This window comes from Gavia stellata, chromosome 3 (assembly GCF_030936135.1).
Source record: "Gavia stellata isolate bGavSte3 chromosome 3, bGavSte3.hap2, whole genome shotgun sequence".
Classification (NCBI taxonomy): domain Eukaryota; kingdom Metazoa; phylum Chordata; class Aves; order Gaviiformes; family Gaviidae; genus Gavia; species Gavia stellata.
Window position 1 is genome coordinate 4532304 of NC_082596.1, and position 15447 is coordinate 4547750.

The window sequence follows — 15447 nt, forward strand, 5'->3', positions numbered from 1 at the left end:
GTAACTATTCTTAGACCTCCTGGTCCTTCAACTTGCATCACACTGTCAGCTTTACTAACCACACTGTTGAATGGAAGCTGTTTAACTCTGGGAATACAGAGTGCAATGATTGTCACTTGGTTTAATATACCAGTGTTAAACCAATGTAAGTATTGAAACAATACTTTTCCTAAGCAGAGCATTACTCCTGCCTAGCAACTGCTTTAATGAGTCCGTAAACTTTCTAGCAGAGCTGTATATTTAAGTTGCCATACAGAAGCAGAAACTACAAATTATTCTGGCAAATCCAGTTACCAGAAAGTTAAAGCAGAATGCCTGCTGTCAGGATGAGTGACACCATGTGTGAAGCTTGACAGATAGCTGGTGTTTCAGTTTGAGAGTCACTTTCCAGACAGAAGATCCTGGACAGCCCAGAAATGAAGCCTGGAAGCAGACACTGTTAAGCTGTGGACCTCTGTGCTGTGAACTAAGACTTTACATGCTTTTGGTAAGCTGCTGCTGGTCAGGTGACTGTTTTATGGTCAGCAGCTTATCAGTTACCCACACATCTTGCATTTGGGTCACAGCCCTACTCAGAGTAACCACCCAAAACTTCCTCTAGTAAAGGATATTATGTCCTCCAGCTGGGACTGTGAGGGTCTCTTGAATCCTAGCACTGAATAGTTATTGCTGTCTTGAATAAACTGGTTATTCTGTTACGCTTCTGTATTGCAGTTCACTCCTCTCAGAGTGGAATAAGATACTCTGCGTGAAAAAGAGCTGAGTTCATGCTATTAAATCTAGACCTCTGATAGTTGCTGGAGACTGAATTTGCCTCAAGTTAAAAGCTGCACTTTAGGCATCTCAGCAGTGGATTCAGAGCACTGCAATGTCTGAGTCACTGAGTGGTTTGTGTGCTGTGAGCTGCCATCTTAGGGAAACTGGCACACAGTAGCTTAACTAAAGCCCCTTAGTGCTGGTATTTCCAACAAGTGCTGTAAAATTGTTTAGACTGCAAATGGCACACTGCATTATAACAGCTTGGGAGAAGCAGCCAGGATTTCTCATAAAATTTGCTCTTGGTAAGTGACTGGCAAGCATCAGGACACACGGCTTTTGTTGGGTAGTGATTTGGTTTGGCTTAGGAGCTGCTTCTAACCTTGGTTTGGGTCTTACTGGCATGTAGTCTGCTCAAACATGAATCTCAATATACAGGTGATGGGAGGTTGGTCTCCACAACATGGACAACTTAAAACCCAGTTAGAGCTGGGGAAGACTTGCTTTCCAGGACTCCAGTCTGTGAAAAATATTAAACTAGGCTCTCTTGCTTTAGGACACCTGTCTGGCTTGACTGCAGTCTTTTGCAGTGTTATATGAAGATGGACTAATCTGGCGGCCTGAGGTGCTCTGGGTGTGGACTGAGATCTACTTTCCTTGCAAGACTGAAGTTGTCAGTCAATAGCTGCTACTCATGTAGCAAGGCAGAAAAGGGTAGGAGGCAAACAAAACTTAGCCATTAGGAACAGACTGAAGATGCATTTAAAAAGTCTTAGCAGTGTGTGAACAGCAGCAGGAAAGCACTACCCCTGAATTGTTTTGCTAAACTATATCTGAGGTGGATTTTATTAATGTTCTGGGGAGAGTAAGACTAGTGCTTCTAGCAGAGTGGAGAGAGAACCTAGTTTCCTCATCTTGTTTTAAATGAGAGCTCTAATGTTTTTGTAACTGAAATTGAAACCAGTGTTATGCTGACCCCGCATATTTTCTATCCTCTGCTGGCTGGCCTGGACTACTTCTGCATGCAGTATAGTTCATTTATTTTGGAGACTTGAAAACAAGCCATTATCACCCTTCAGTGCCAGATAAATAAATGATCTAACTGGGGGCTGAACCCAAAGCACTCTTACAAAAGCACAACTGCATGTCACACTTATCTTCTTCATTCTGTCCTTGAATATATGATCAGTCTTCCCTGGACCACATCCAGAAACCAGTGGCTTAACCCAACAAGCGATGACTATAGACCAGTCAAGTTTCTGTGCCACTTAATTTCCTGTCATCACTTATACACAGCAAGTGGTCTTCCAGAATACATTTAACCTGAGTGCTGTTTAACTTGCAACTTGCTTATCAATCATATGGGAGTACAATAGGAGGAACAGGAATCAACTATTAAAATAGTCTTGATGTTGGTTTTTTGCTTCCAGGTAACAAGAGCTTCAGGGTTTTGTGGGTTTTTTTGTGGGGAGGGAGAAGGCACACATGCAGGGTAAAAATACTCCTCCCCTTTTACGAGGGGAATATCTGAGCAAGTACACTGGCCTGTGCAGTCTGGCTCTGGGTACTCCCAGAGGAGTGATTTGACAGTCTGAACTATTGCTCCTTAGAGTAGTGTGGCTGGCCAGCTAACTCCCAAGAGTTCAAAAAATAACCCAAAACAAATGTACAACTTTAACACTAACACATCTAGTACACATGTCCCGTTTGCTGTCTGAAATGTATCTGGGGGAATTGGCTTGTGATTGATGTAGGTTTGTTCTTGGTTTTTTCTGGCTCTCGTTCTGCTTCTAACTTCAGTGTAGAGAGGGAAAAGGCTTACACTTCTCAGTGCAGGAGTTATTCTGATTGTTTCCAACACCATAGCATTTATGTGGCTCTGGCTGCCATTCACATTCACAGCCTACAAGTCAAAACACTTAGCTCCTTCAGTGGGCTGAAAAGGGTAGTGATCTGACAGTTATCTGTACCCTTCATACTCCTACAAGTATTGCTGGCCTTACTGTTGGAGCTTTTTTGCTGCTTTGCTTTCAAATCACCATTCCAATTTGTTGTCTTGCAGGTATGGTCTGTTTAAAACTCTTAATATGCAGCTGCACAGCAGTAGATCTGTCTACTGTAGGAATGGTGTTGAACCAGATAACATATGTCCTCTTCCAGATGGTCACTCTGGGATAGTTTGTGTGACAATTCAGGATGTCATTTGAAAATAAGCCTTTTGACCCTATGGTGCTAGTGGGATCTCTAGTCTCTTTGTATGCATATGAGCTGGACTGGAATGCTAGATAAAAGTATATCTACCATGGCCTTTCAGCTGTGTAGTAGTTGGCAGTTAAGCTGTATATAAAAGGGTTTGGGTTACCATCCATTGAATCTTATTCTAGCATCTTCCATAGATGCCTATTAATCTAGTGGGCTTGATATTAAATTAATTATAATTATTTTACTAGTTAGCAACAGTAGTATATACTTGTAGGCAAGTAATAGTCTTTGGTGTGATGACTATGCTCCTAAATTAACACACTTGCCAGGAGATCAGTTCCAGTTCTGTGTTAAGGCTGGTTACTGAATAACTGGCTGTAATGAATGCCTAAATTTATCACTGGTACAATAATAGCTACACTGTTCTCTTAACTTCAGCTTCTTTCAGAAGCTTTTGGTCAACAGACTCGCTGTCTGGGTGGCTTTGTAAGGAGTCTGTGTAGGTATTTCTAAATATCTCATTGCAGGATCCTTCAATGAACTTGACAACAAGTTACTTTGATTGCGGATCACAACCTCATTCTGCCTACTTGGAATTTGTAATTGACGTGTCCCTGATGGCATTCACCTATCTTTCAAGTTTTAGGAGCTTTTTCCACTGACAAAGCCACAGGCTGGTAAGCGGCCTATGGTCAAACACTCCTAGACAAAGCTTTAAGTTCCCACATAACAATTTTCGTATTAAGACAGAGTATACACAACAGTTTACAAAAGGCAAATTCTCTGAGTAGGGAATAAGACTTCATGTTACATGCAGACACTGCTGCAGACCAAATGATTTGGAGATCCTGCCTCTAGCAAATGGAATAAGCAAGCTGCTGCAGTTCTGTGCCTCAAGCATTCTCATGAAATTGCTTTCTACTAGAAAAATATAGTCTGAATTAGAGGTGTTGGTAATAGTTCCCTAAGCTTTAATATAAGGGTATATTGTCTAATAAGGGCAGAGTCCAATGTTAATGTGTTTAAATACTTTGGTTATATTTATTGCATGGTGGAGATGTTATATACTGTCCATCTTGCACCTAAATTAGTGTGGTCAGGGTGGAAGTACTGTGCAAATGAAAGCAATACTTTGTTTATCTCCAGTAGCAACATTCAGTTCATTAATACTGCATCTACCTGTAACTTGGAAAATGAGTGGAAGCCTGCCAGTAACAAATATTAAATAAAAATGGATCCCTTATTTTTGCTTCAATGACTGTCCAGCATACTTTCTAATTCTTAACCTGGTGTGGTTATGCTAGTGTCATTATAATGCTTCATTTTCTTGCTCACTATTGATGTAGGGATTAAATAACTTCTTTAATTCTCTGGGTGATAGTGACATCTTTTCAAATAAGAATACTGTCCAATTCTTGGCTTTCACCAAATAAGATCTTAAAATATTGGACTAGACTGAGAGCAAACCAAGAAGCCAAGGCTTGGGAACTTCTCGGCTCCACTGTATCTGATAAAGCGAGCAGGGGCCCAGAAGTTTCCTTCATTAATTTGTTAGCCTCACAGGACAAACTGTACCTGTAACTTGTTTGATGTGAGCAGCTAAGACTAAAGCTACACAAATCTGTCTCTTTGCATCTGAAAGGGTTTAGGCTTGTAATGCTGTCACCATTCCAACTTTGCAGGAAAGAATGAAAATATAGAAGTCTTACATGACCAATGAATACATCTCAAATAGTTTATATCTGGCCTTGTAGTTTAATGTTAGATCTGCATTCCCCAGACTTCTAAGTAGAAGGTTGGGCACAGACTTGAACTGCAGATTGTGCAGGGAAAGCCTGAAAGTCTGGGTAGCTTTTCTCATCGGTTAGGTGCCCAGTTTCCCTCATGGCATATGTGGGGAGGATGTATCCAAAGTGACAGACAAATGTCACTGTTCGCAATCTAGTGAGATTCGGAGTATGGCTTTAGTGTATAACTGCCAATGCTTCTGAAATCAGCTGAATCACAGTAAATGGTAGTCACACCTGCTCCTCATGGTAGGAAGTGTTTAATAAAAGCATGTGAGAAGGCATATACATGTGTTCAGTTTATTTTCTGTCCACAAAGAAATCTGGGATCAGGCCACTCAAGATCTTACCCAGATGGCTAGGTGTGTTACTCCATGTGTGTCCTAAAGTAAACTGGAATCTGTTTTGGTTGCACTAATTTCTTTAGTAGGAATTAACATTTCATAGTGAACCTGGGAAATGTGTCTCTGCTAATTTCAGTTCCATGTTCTGAAGGCTGATAACACTTGCAGAGTTTTGTACTCCATGCTAGTGAAGGTTTAAGTCTGGTTAAAGCTTATTGTTATGGGACACGTATTCTTTCATCGGGAAAATACAGGATACAGTTGCACATTTTATATTCACCCTGTTTCTCCAGATCATGTATGATGAGTAGTGAGCAAGGGCATACTAACTCCTCAAAGGAAGGTGAGCTGAGAGTTTTCCTAGCCAAAACTTTTTTGGGTTATCTGCAGCCAATGGAAACTGCAGTGTGTATAAGTTGGAAGAACTTTACAGACACCACATGAATTCTTTTCCTGCAGGATTTATTTTTTCCTAGTAAATCAATAACTTGTTATCCCCTAACTTTCTAACCCAATTAAGTAACTTAAACTCACTGGAACTTGATTGAAAACCAGAATGCAAGCTAAGGATGGTAATGTGTCACATCATGGTTGTTTTAAGGTGGAGTTGCAACTTAGTGATTTAAGTATCTTTTGGTTTAAAGGTTTAAAACAAAATGGAAGTGACTTTTTGAACTATGGCTGTTTTACTACATGGTGATCTGTACTTCTCCAGAGAAGTTCATGGATCAAAAGTCTGCCCACTTATTTTGCAGAAAAAATTTAACAGAGGAAATACATCAAACTTAGAAATTTGCTATTGGAGGAACAAAAGCTTAAAGATTTTACAGGATAATAAATGCATTTCACTTAAATGAGATAACAGGGATGTAGTGCCCCTGTTTTGTCTATTGAATCTTGACTGTTACACAAAGCAACATTAAGATATTTCAAGTCTGTCTAGGCTCTTAAAACCTAAAACATCTTATTCCTCCCAAAAATCTGTCAGGTGATTGTTCAAACATAAACATATTAGTTTATTGCATAAGCTGGTACTGTAATTGGAAAAGTGAAATGACTAAGCACAGTGTTCTCAGTAAAGCTGCCAAAATAAAATACAGCCCAGAAGGGCAAGCTAAGCTTTTCATTAAAACAAGCTTCAATAACCATGAAATTTCTCACCCTAAGGCTTCCTTACTCTGACAAGTGACTAAAATGTAAAATAACCTCCATGTGCTGACCAGTAACTTGCATCAACTTAAAGATCTTTGTTAGTCAAATACTAAATGTACTTTCTTGTACACAAGCTACAAGAACCAAATAGTTTTCTTCCCCAGCTTCCTGTGTAATTGCTGAAGGTGCACAACTACACATGCAGCACATGTCTGTGCCTCTGTGGAACCTGGTAGCTAGGTAATTGTGTGTGTGTGCACTCACAATCAAAGATGTGAGAACTGCAAGGAGCAGCCCCAGCTTGTAGAGCCGTGAGAAAGTTATCGTAGTGTAGCAAGGAAGGAGTTGAACCTGCTTTTTTCTTTCTTGTGATGAATAATAACACTTCTGTTACTGATAGCCTGTAGAGAAGATGCTATAATCCTGGTTACAACTTGTGCCAATCATTACTTCTCTGATGAAGAGATCGCTTCATGTTGTCCTTTCAACAGCTTTTACATTTGAAACCTACTGTCAAGCCTTTGTTTAAACAAGTAGAATAATCTCATGCCCTTCAGACTTGTAGTCATGTTTTCTGGCTCTTGTCCTTTCTATTTCCTCCCTCAGCTTTTTCTAGTTGGCTCAATCTGTTTACATACAGCATGCTTTGCTCACTGAAGTGTTCAGGTTGAATGTTGTGCTTGATGAGGTATCATTAGTCATGTGAGGTGATCCTCACCTCTAGTGTAACACTAGGACAAAAGTAAGAATATCTGCTTTCAACAGGGTAATGACTTGGGTTCTGCGTCTCTGCTATAATCAACAGGTCTTCCTGAAAAATGTGTAATCCCTTCTCTAGCTAACCTCCTAGCAGGAGCAGTGTTTGAATAAATATTTGCTGTGGTTTTTTGTTTTTATTTCAGACTGTCCTTTGCAGTCCTTACAGATCCCTGTTCAGTAAGCCTGCTCTCAGTGCATGAGCTGATGATACTTCTGGACCAACACTATAAAGCTCCTGAAACCCTACTTAGAAATACTATTTTGGAGCCAGCTACTTTTCATAGCAAAAGTTGTGGAAGCTGTTGTAACGTTCTCTAAGTCCATTTGAGTGCCCTGCCCACTTCTGTTGTGGTTTCATCTAAGGTTGCCAGAGCCTTAATATAGGGATACATGGCACCTACTGCTTATTAATAAGACCTGTGGAGTCCTACGTAACTGCTAGTTTATTAAAACCTTCATGTGTTTCAGAGTAAGGGTTTTCCTGGAAGACTTCTTGAGTGACCAAATTTGGGCAATTCCAGTTGTCTAGAATAAATTCTAAAAGTCTCTTACTGAAACCAGAGGAGGCCTATAACAAGCCATCCAATACACCAAAGTGCTCACAACAGGCTTTTTGAAATTCTAGGCAAAATAAATGTCACCACAGTCTGACCTGGATAACTCTGCCAGTTGCTCAAAGCCTCATTCACTTGATATTTTTGGTTTGCCTGCTCTTAACAGCCATAACTTTACACATGTGTAACACTTCAAATACTTAGGGCTAAAATGTACATCACTATATCAAGGTAACAACTTTTTGTCTGCTCTTCAAGGACTTAGCCAAGTACATGGTAAAGTTGTTCCTTAACCTGAAAGACAAGTCTGTTAATTCCAACAAACTGTTGCCTATAAACATGTTGCAAACTGTGAGGAAACCAGCCCAAAGCAGCAAAATAATTCAGGGGCAAATGTGCCCCTTATCAACCCATGTGTGATAAAAGGATTTAGCTAGGTCTGATGTTAGAGAAAGGAATCCTGTAAGTGTTAACTATCTTCATGGGAACTGGGTTGGAAGCCAAGCCACTATCTTGTACCAGAATAAACTGGTAAGAGGAAGTATTCAGTTAAAAGTAGAGCAGTTCTTTAAAGAGATAGTCTGAAGACCTTAACTCTTTTGAAAAGATGAGATTAGGTAATATTATGCAGTATTCATTCAAGTACTTGACTTTGGTTTTGCAACTTCAACTCCTCCCTTTGTTGTAGGAATTATGTCTGTCCTCCTGTTTTCCCCCACAGATGTAAGCCTGTCATTTCCTCTGCACCACAGAAATGAAGCGTCCCTTTCTGGAATTTAGTTAGTCGAAAACACCTAACAGCTTCAACCAAGTGTATGTGTGCTCACAGTATACTTTACTGACCTCTGTATATGATTAGTGATGCTCATTGCTTGGGTTGCTGCTGTGGGCAGTTGTTGTCATCTCCTGGAAGATGAACATTGAGTCTGCTTTGAAAATGGAGAAATTAGTATATTATGGCAAGTAGAAGGCATCAGGACTGACAGATCAGGGAGCAGGAAATGTAACATCTAGAATACTGTAAGGTCAGGCTCAGCTTTCCAGAGGAGCAGTGACAAGACTCTGCATCCATTATACTTTTAGGATCAGAGAACAGAAAGCAATGAGAGCTTAAAGCAAAGAGCTGAATGCCCTAGCTTGTGGTATGCCTGTTCTCAACAGCTTCTGCTGAACCACAAAGAAGATTAAGCCAGAGCAAAGAGTAGAGGCTAAAAATCTTCTACTGGTATTTCTTCTACCATACAAGCAGAGCAGCACAGGTGAAGCCAGACTGAATGCGGGTGGAGCAAGATGAGGAAAAGTCAGTGGTGCAACCACACACTTTAAGAAGCGTAATAAAGATGTGTGGATGACAGAAGATGAATGGAGAGCTATTCAACTACCTACATAAAGCCCACGCTATTGCTGTGTGTTATTACTCAAGAATGGTCTAATAGTTTAAAGAAGGCTTCTGTCAAACTGTTGAGATGCATAAGCAGATAGTTTCAGTGCGTTAAAGGCAGCATTCATTGATCAGTTCTCAGTTTGGTCAGTTCTTCTTCCCCTATGTTCTGTGAATAACCATACAGCCCCTGAGATAGGAGGTCCCTTAATGTTAGGGGCATGTTAGACTCATCTTAAAAACTTCTGAGCAAGACATCACTGTTCCTGTTTATCCTTCAAATCAACACTCAACAAATTTCACTTGCTAATCTTTAAGCTGTAGTTGGTATGCATTTTAAAAAATGTAGAGGAGATACTCAGTCTTCATCTATATTCACTTGACCAGTCCCGGGGTCCTGAATTTAAGTTGTAGCTGCTATTTACATTGGAAGTATACTCATAGGCAATGGAGTCCCTTTTATTTTCCTTCCTCTGAAGAGGGCTTCCACTAACTGCATGCATATTTTGGTGTCCCTTTAAACAATAAAGGCACAAAACCAAACCTATTTTGTCAGGTGTTCAGGTTGCAACTTCTTTTCCTATCTCCCAACTGAATTTCTGCACTTGGCTTGAGACTTCAGGATCTGTCCAGGGTAACAGAACAAGAAAAATTATTGCTTGTTCTCTGACTCTAGTGAATGCACTTCTGAGTAGATGATCTGATGCCTTTCAGAGGATATTAGATGTCTAGTAGAATAACCTGCCAACTCAGCTGTTGCACTGAAGTATCATGCTATTCTGCGTACTGGAATTCTGGCGTTTCCCTCATTGTCCTGCTGCTCTTATATGCTGCTTTCAGTGCCTGCAAGTATTAAAGCAGCTCTACCTACCTACTGAAATACCTGTGATACTATCTGACCGCAAATTCATTCTGCCTCTGAGAATGATCTCAAAAAGTACTTTAGCTGGTATGCAATTAGCTGTGCATAAAGAAACAACCACTAGATTAGCTTTGTTTTCTAAACAATCAATCATGCTTGTATAGGCTGAACTTTGCACTACCATATTCTTTATGCCAGCAACCCTTCATCTAGAAATTACTCAAGTGCAATCACTTCGAATCTTACAACTAAATTAATTTTGGCTATGATTTGTTGGCTTTAAATACCTTTTTTTATGCAAAGAAAATCTCTTTCTACTAGAAAAAGCCTGCCTAGCCCAGTAGAAATTATTGCTAAAATATTTTGTTCCGATGAACGTTCAAGAAAAGATGCTTTAGCATCTGTAAGATTGGTTCACTGAGGATGTTTTAGGTAATTTAAGGCTGCATATCTGATAGCAACCGCCAACAGAAAATGCTTGCAAGAAACTCGATGCTTTTCAAACAGCATTTGCTGGTTTGGGTTTTTATTTTTGGGGGAGAGGGGGGGATAACAGTTCGTAAGGCCAACCAATATTCAAGCTAGTTAAATGTAGGTTAGCATCTCTACTGCCTGCATGGCCTGCTTGTGGTAGCCCTGGCTGGCTCGTAACAAATAGTTACAGTGAAGCTGACAAAACTATTATGCTGATTCCTCTTAACCACTCTGCCCCTGGAAAATGTCTCTGTGGGGATTTAAAGGGGCACAAGATCTATGCTCTAAATCATACGATGATGCTTACAGTTGCATGGGTGAGATCTGCCCCATCTCACAGTGCAGCTTTGTCCCTAAAAGATTCCTTAGGTCATATGTGAAACTTGCCTTCAAGGATGGCAGCTGTATATTTTGCAGCAAGCATACGGGGAAAGTTGATGGACTGACAGACCATGATTGAATTGTCTGAACATGACAGGACTAAACCTAGACTGCGAGATGAGTTTACTTTCATTTTTACCTGCTGAAGGTGACTGTCATCTGTAAGAACTGCTGTAGTGATTACACTCATATGACAGCAAACTATAAAAGCGCTTCAGCTTTGGTACAGGACTGCTGCAAGTCTCATCCCATAGTGGTCCAGATGTATGCTGTTAAAGTGACATGGATGCTGGGGCTTGTGCATCCTATAAGAGTAGAGTGGCTGACAGTCATTCCCAAATTAGGTAAAAATGCCAAATTCTGACAAGCCTTTGCCAAGTGTTTCATAGTTCTACAAAGTCACAAATGGAAGAGGTCTGTGTCCTCTAAATATTTCCCTGCTAGCAGGTCCTTATTTATCGAGTCCAACTGCCAAGCACTTGTAGCCTCTTATTATTTTAGTGTGTGTGTCAGTAAATATCTTACCCTGCCAGTTCTAGCAGGGTTACAGCTTGGCAAAACACATTACTAAAATAGCATTCGTTCATAGTCCAAAATCAAAATATGTCCTGATCAAGCTGCTGTTAAATGTGGCCACCAGCTTTCTACAGGGCTGCTTATAAACCAGCTGTCTAAATCATATTACTTGCCCTAACATTTTCTAAAATGGATGGTTTGTAAATATACCATATTCACCAAAGTGCTGTCTGCTCACTACCTGTATTTCTTTCTGCTAGAAGGTGTAACTCTAAAATGGTATGTTTCACCTATTTTGCTTAAAGTACTGTTTGTGGAAGTTCTTATTGTATTGTGTTCCTAAATGCTGTAGATATGGTCTGAAATCAGTGTGGTGATGCAACCCTCTAAGCACTGATTTATCCAAATTATTGGCTGAACAGTATTCCTCTAGTATTCTTAAGATTTATTGATTTTATTAATTACTGGTGTTGAGGGGATTCTTAATTTTGGTTCTTTTTCTTACACCTTAAAATCTATGGGCTATGCATCGCTACTAGGTCAGTTCAAAAGTTTATTTAAATAATTCAGAAACTAAAGCAAAGAGCTATACTTCATGGCAATGAACATAAACATCTCTGTCATGCTGGTATTTGGGACAGTCTGAAAAGTGGGAGCAGGGATCTGCTCAAGTGTTCTAGCTATACTTTTCATGGAGTGCGCTTTCTCAATGCTTGTTTGTAATCACTTGTGCTTCACAAGGGAGGCACTGAAGATGTTTACCAAAGGTGCTGCACCATAAAACTGCTGCTCTAACCTATAGCTGTTTGCTCTATTAGCACCACCTAATGCATCACAGGCTTGAGGTCATGTGGCTGAGAAGCAGCTATTTTACCACACCTTTTGCAGCACGTTTGCATGAGAAGGAGGCAGGCCTCTTTGGATTGCCAGGGAGGAAGTAAGAAAGAAATAATTTTTTATCTTTAAACACCTTTATTCCTTTCTTTCAATACCATAGCCATCAGCTCTATTTAAGACCTCATCAGGGGATGTCAGAATATTTTACTTGGCCCAGATGGAGGGAAGCTATGCGAAGCTGGGGTGGGGAAGAGGCGGAAGGGAAGGGATCTCTCTCCCCTACACTGACAAGAGACAGTTTCCAGCAATCGTGCTGAATCAGTGTGGGCTCAAACCACACGTTAGGCTATAAACGGTTGCTTATTACCAGGCTATCACAGTGGTGACATACCAGTTGATCTGTGAGTCCACTCAAAGAAGGAAAAATGAGACTATTTAGTGCAAGATGATAATAACCAGTTATATATAGTTGTTTACACACCCTTCAGAGAATCTGAAATGTGAGAAACCCTCTTCTGCGTTGCTTTGGTTTTCTTCCGAGGGAGTAATTATTTCCTCAGAGTTAGTAAAATCCAGCCAAAACCTAACGTCTCCATCTTTGTTGGAGGGTGAAAAAAAGTCTTTGGATGCTTTCAAAAGCTTACTTTAACAGAGTTTTTTGAGATTGAATAATGGTAACGCATTTAGGGACTGGTAATTGGAGATAATTCCAATGAATTAGACTTTGCAGGCATTAATGATAGGCTACAGGAAGTCAGCTTATGAAGATCTGTGCTATGTTCATTTTTGTCTTGATCTATTGAATAGCTTCTGTAATTGTCTAATACATATTCTGGCAGTATTTGGGTTTCTTAAGCATTTACAGCCTGAAGAAACCAGCCTGCAAATTTTCAGAGCAGTGAATATAATTAGTTCAAATGCCAGTACATGAAAATGAAGTATTGCGCTCTTCATTGTAGGTACATCTGCAAGGAGTATCTAACTTTGCATATACAGACTAAGTAATTGGTCTTAGCTTGACTATTTTTTGTAGATGAATATTCACACAAAACACTATTCTCAGCCTATTATAGAATGTACTGCTCATTTTGGAGAGAAATTTGCAAATGGTTGCGCCGGTATACTTCATTTCCCACACTGTGCAATAAGGAGGACAGCCTTGGTGAAAGAACTTGCAAAAAAAGTGCTAGTGGCAATGATGTACTGATAGTTAGGATTATTCTTGCACCACCAGCCCTTCTGGGTTAGACATTGTCCTTCCTTCTGCAGGAAGGTAAGATTGTTCCAGTTAATCCACTTGGTATAACGTATTAAGATGTTCCCTGATGATAGCCTTAATTTTGTTTTCCTCTGTTGTCCTACCTCATTGAGGCAGAGGGAATTAATCAATTTAATTCTGATGGGAGATGACTCTCACATTCAACATGGTTTAAAAACTCGAGGATCTTTTAGTAGGGCATACCTAAGCTGGGCCATACTTGGCTCGTGCCAGCCTGAAGTTTGACTGTGCCTATCTGACCAAATTAGTGGATTTTCTTAGTGAAAGTTGTTATTTGCAGCAGTGTCAGACCATAACAGCGTATGTGTGGGTTTTTTTTTTTTTAATGGTTGGACTTGATGATCTTACAGGTCTTTTCCAACCTTAGTGATTCTGTGATTTGCATGCTGGCCTGAGTGATCTCCATCCCCATGAGTTTTTGAGTTCTTTGTGCTTATGTGGTGACTAGGTTATTTTTTTGGTTTTGAAAGTACTTAGCAGTTAGTGCTTGCTATCTTGCCTTTATCTTTATCTAATATTGGGGGTAGAACCTGCTACTTGGAGATCCGGCTCTCACAAATAAGGCATGTCTGTGTCTTTGCTGTAGTGTGGAAGTGCTGCTTAGTGCCTGTTTTACTAGCATCACTGCTTCCAGCTGTTACGTTTTCTGCTAGCTGGGAAGGCTTCTCTAATGCTATTTCTGCCCATACCACCTTAGCTGTTTACTTGTTTAATGTATCTGTATTAATAAACATGAGGGTAACGGGAGCATATGTGACGTTTTTTACCTAGCAGTAAAACAAAAATTAAGTTTAATCAGATAATGCTACCTCCCCAATTTAAGAAAATGAAGTATTTCCTGCTAAAAACAGCAACAGCAGTGATTTAACAATGTAATCTGATCTAATATTAGTAACAGCCTGTGCCTTTAGGGAGCAGTATAATACCCAATCCACTGAATAAAGTCTGTCTCACATTAAATTCTGGATCCCTTTTTAAAAAGATGGCCTCCCAGAATTGTTTCAGTAATTTCATAAAGACCCATGGTTTCCTACGTCTTTTTCCCAGTAATATCATCAAGCTGGGGAAATGACATGGGCCCCCAAAATCTAAAGAATGAGGAAATAGTGTTGTTTTACAAAGATGTTCTCCCTGATGTCGTGAGGACCTTCATCTCTCCACCTTACGTCTTAACCTTTCTATTCCTCCCCTCCTGTCTGGGCAGGAAAAAGCCCATCAGGGGAGTTTGTCATGCACAGATTGCCATCTGTGACTGCATTGCCACGTCTTCCAGCATGAGCCAAAATCTTACTCTTGGTCATTTCCAAGTAAGCTGGAAGGGGGTGGAAAGACCTTCCCAAGAAAGCAAGGGGGCTTCTAGTCATGGCCATGCTTTATGGAAAGAAGTAGCCAGGAAACCCTATGGAAGATTTACTACTGACAGAGCCAGGGTTTGAAGCCTGTTTATGTCCGGTTGTAATAATTTGTGGAATTTTGTATACATACCAAGGAAAGGGTGCAACAAGTCTTCATTAACCCTTTCAAAATGAAGTGGCACACACCCATGCTCTTATATTTTGGGAGGATTGTTGTTTGGACATTTTTATGGATTTGTTGGGGAAGTCGAGGATGTCAGATGTTCAGCCTTAATAGCAGGAGAGCTTCCAGAATAATTTGCTTCTCTAGGATGAGTATGTTTTTCAAAAGTTATGCCCTGGCTTAAACAACAGCAAGGCAGAGGTTGTAAAAGACATCAACTGGATTACAGTTTGTGAAGAGTCCTGAGGGCAGGCAAAAGTTTGCATTGCAAGAAGTGGAAAAAATGCTGCTTCTCTGTGTGAGGTGGATTGCTCCATATCGTCTTCATTTGCAATGTGCTGCAGAATGATTTCCCCCCCTTCCAGACTTTGCTTCAGTGGCCTAAATTGTGTGGTAGCCTCAAAAGTAGGTCATGATGCAAAAGCACTGTGCTGGTTCCAGTGCCTTTTTTTTTTTTAAGCCAATCTCAGGTTTCGAGATGAACTTGTTAAAAATCTCATCTAAGTCTTCATTCGGTTGCTTAGGCACGGTATCCTTGTAGAACAAGCTGGTGTATGCTGTTGTGTTTCAATGTCTTTGATTAACTGAATGATGGATTAAATGTTAGGACATGTCAAATGTGGTACTTTACTGCACCCAGTTAGC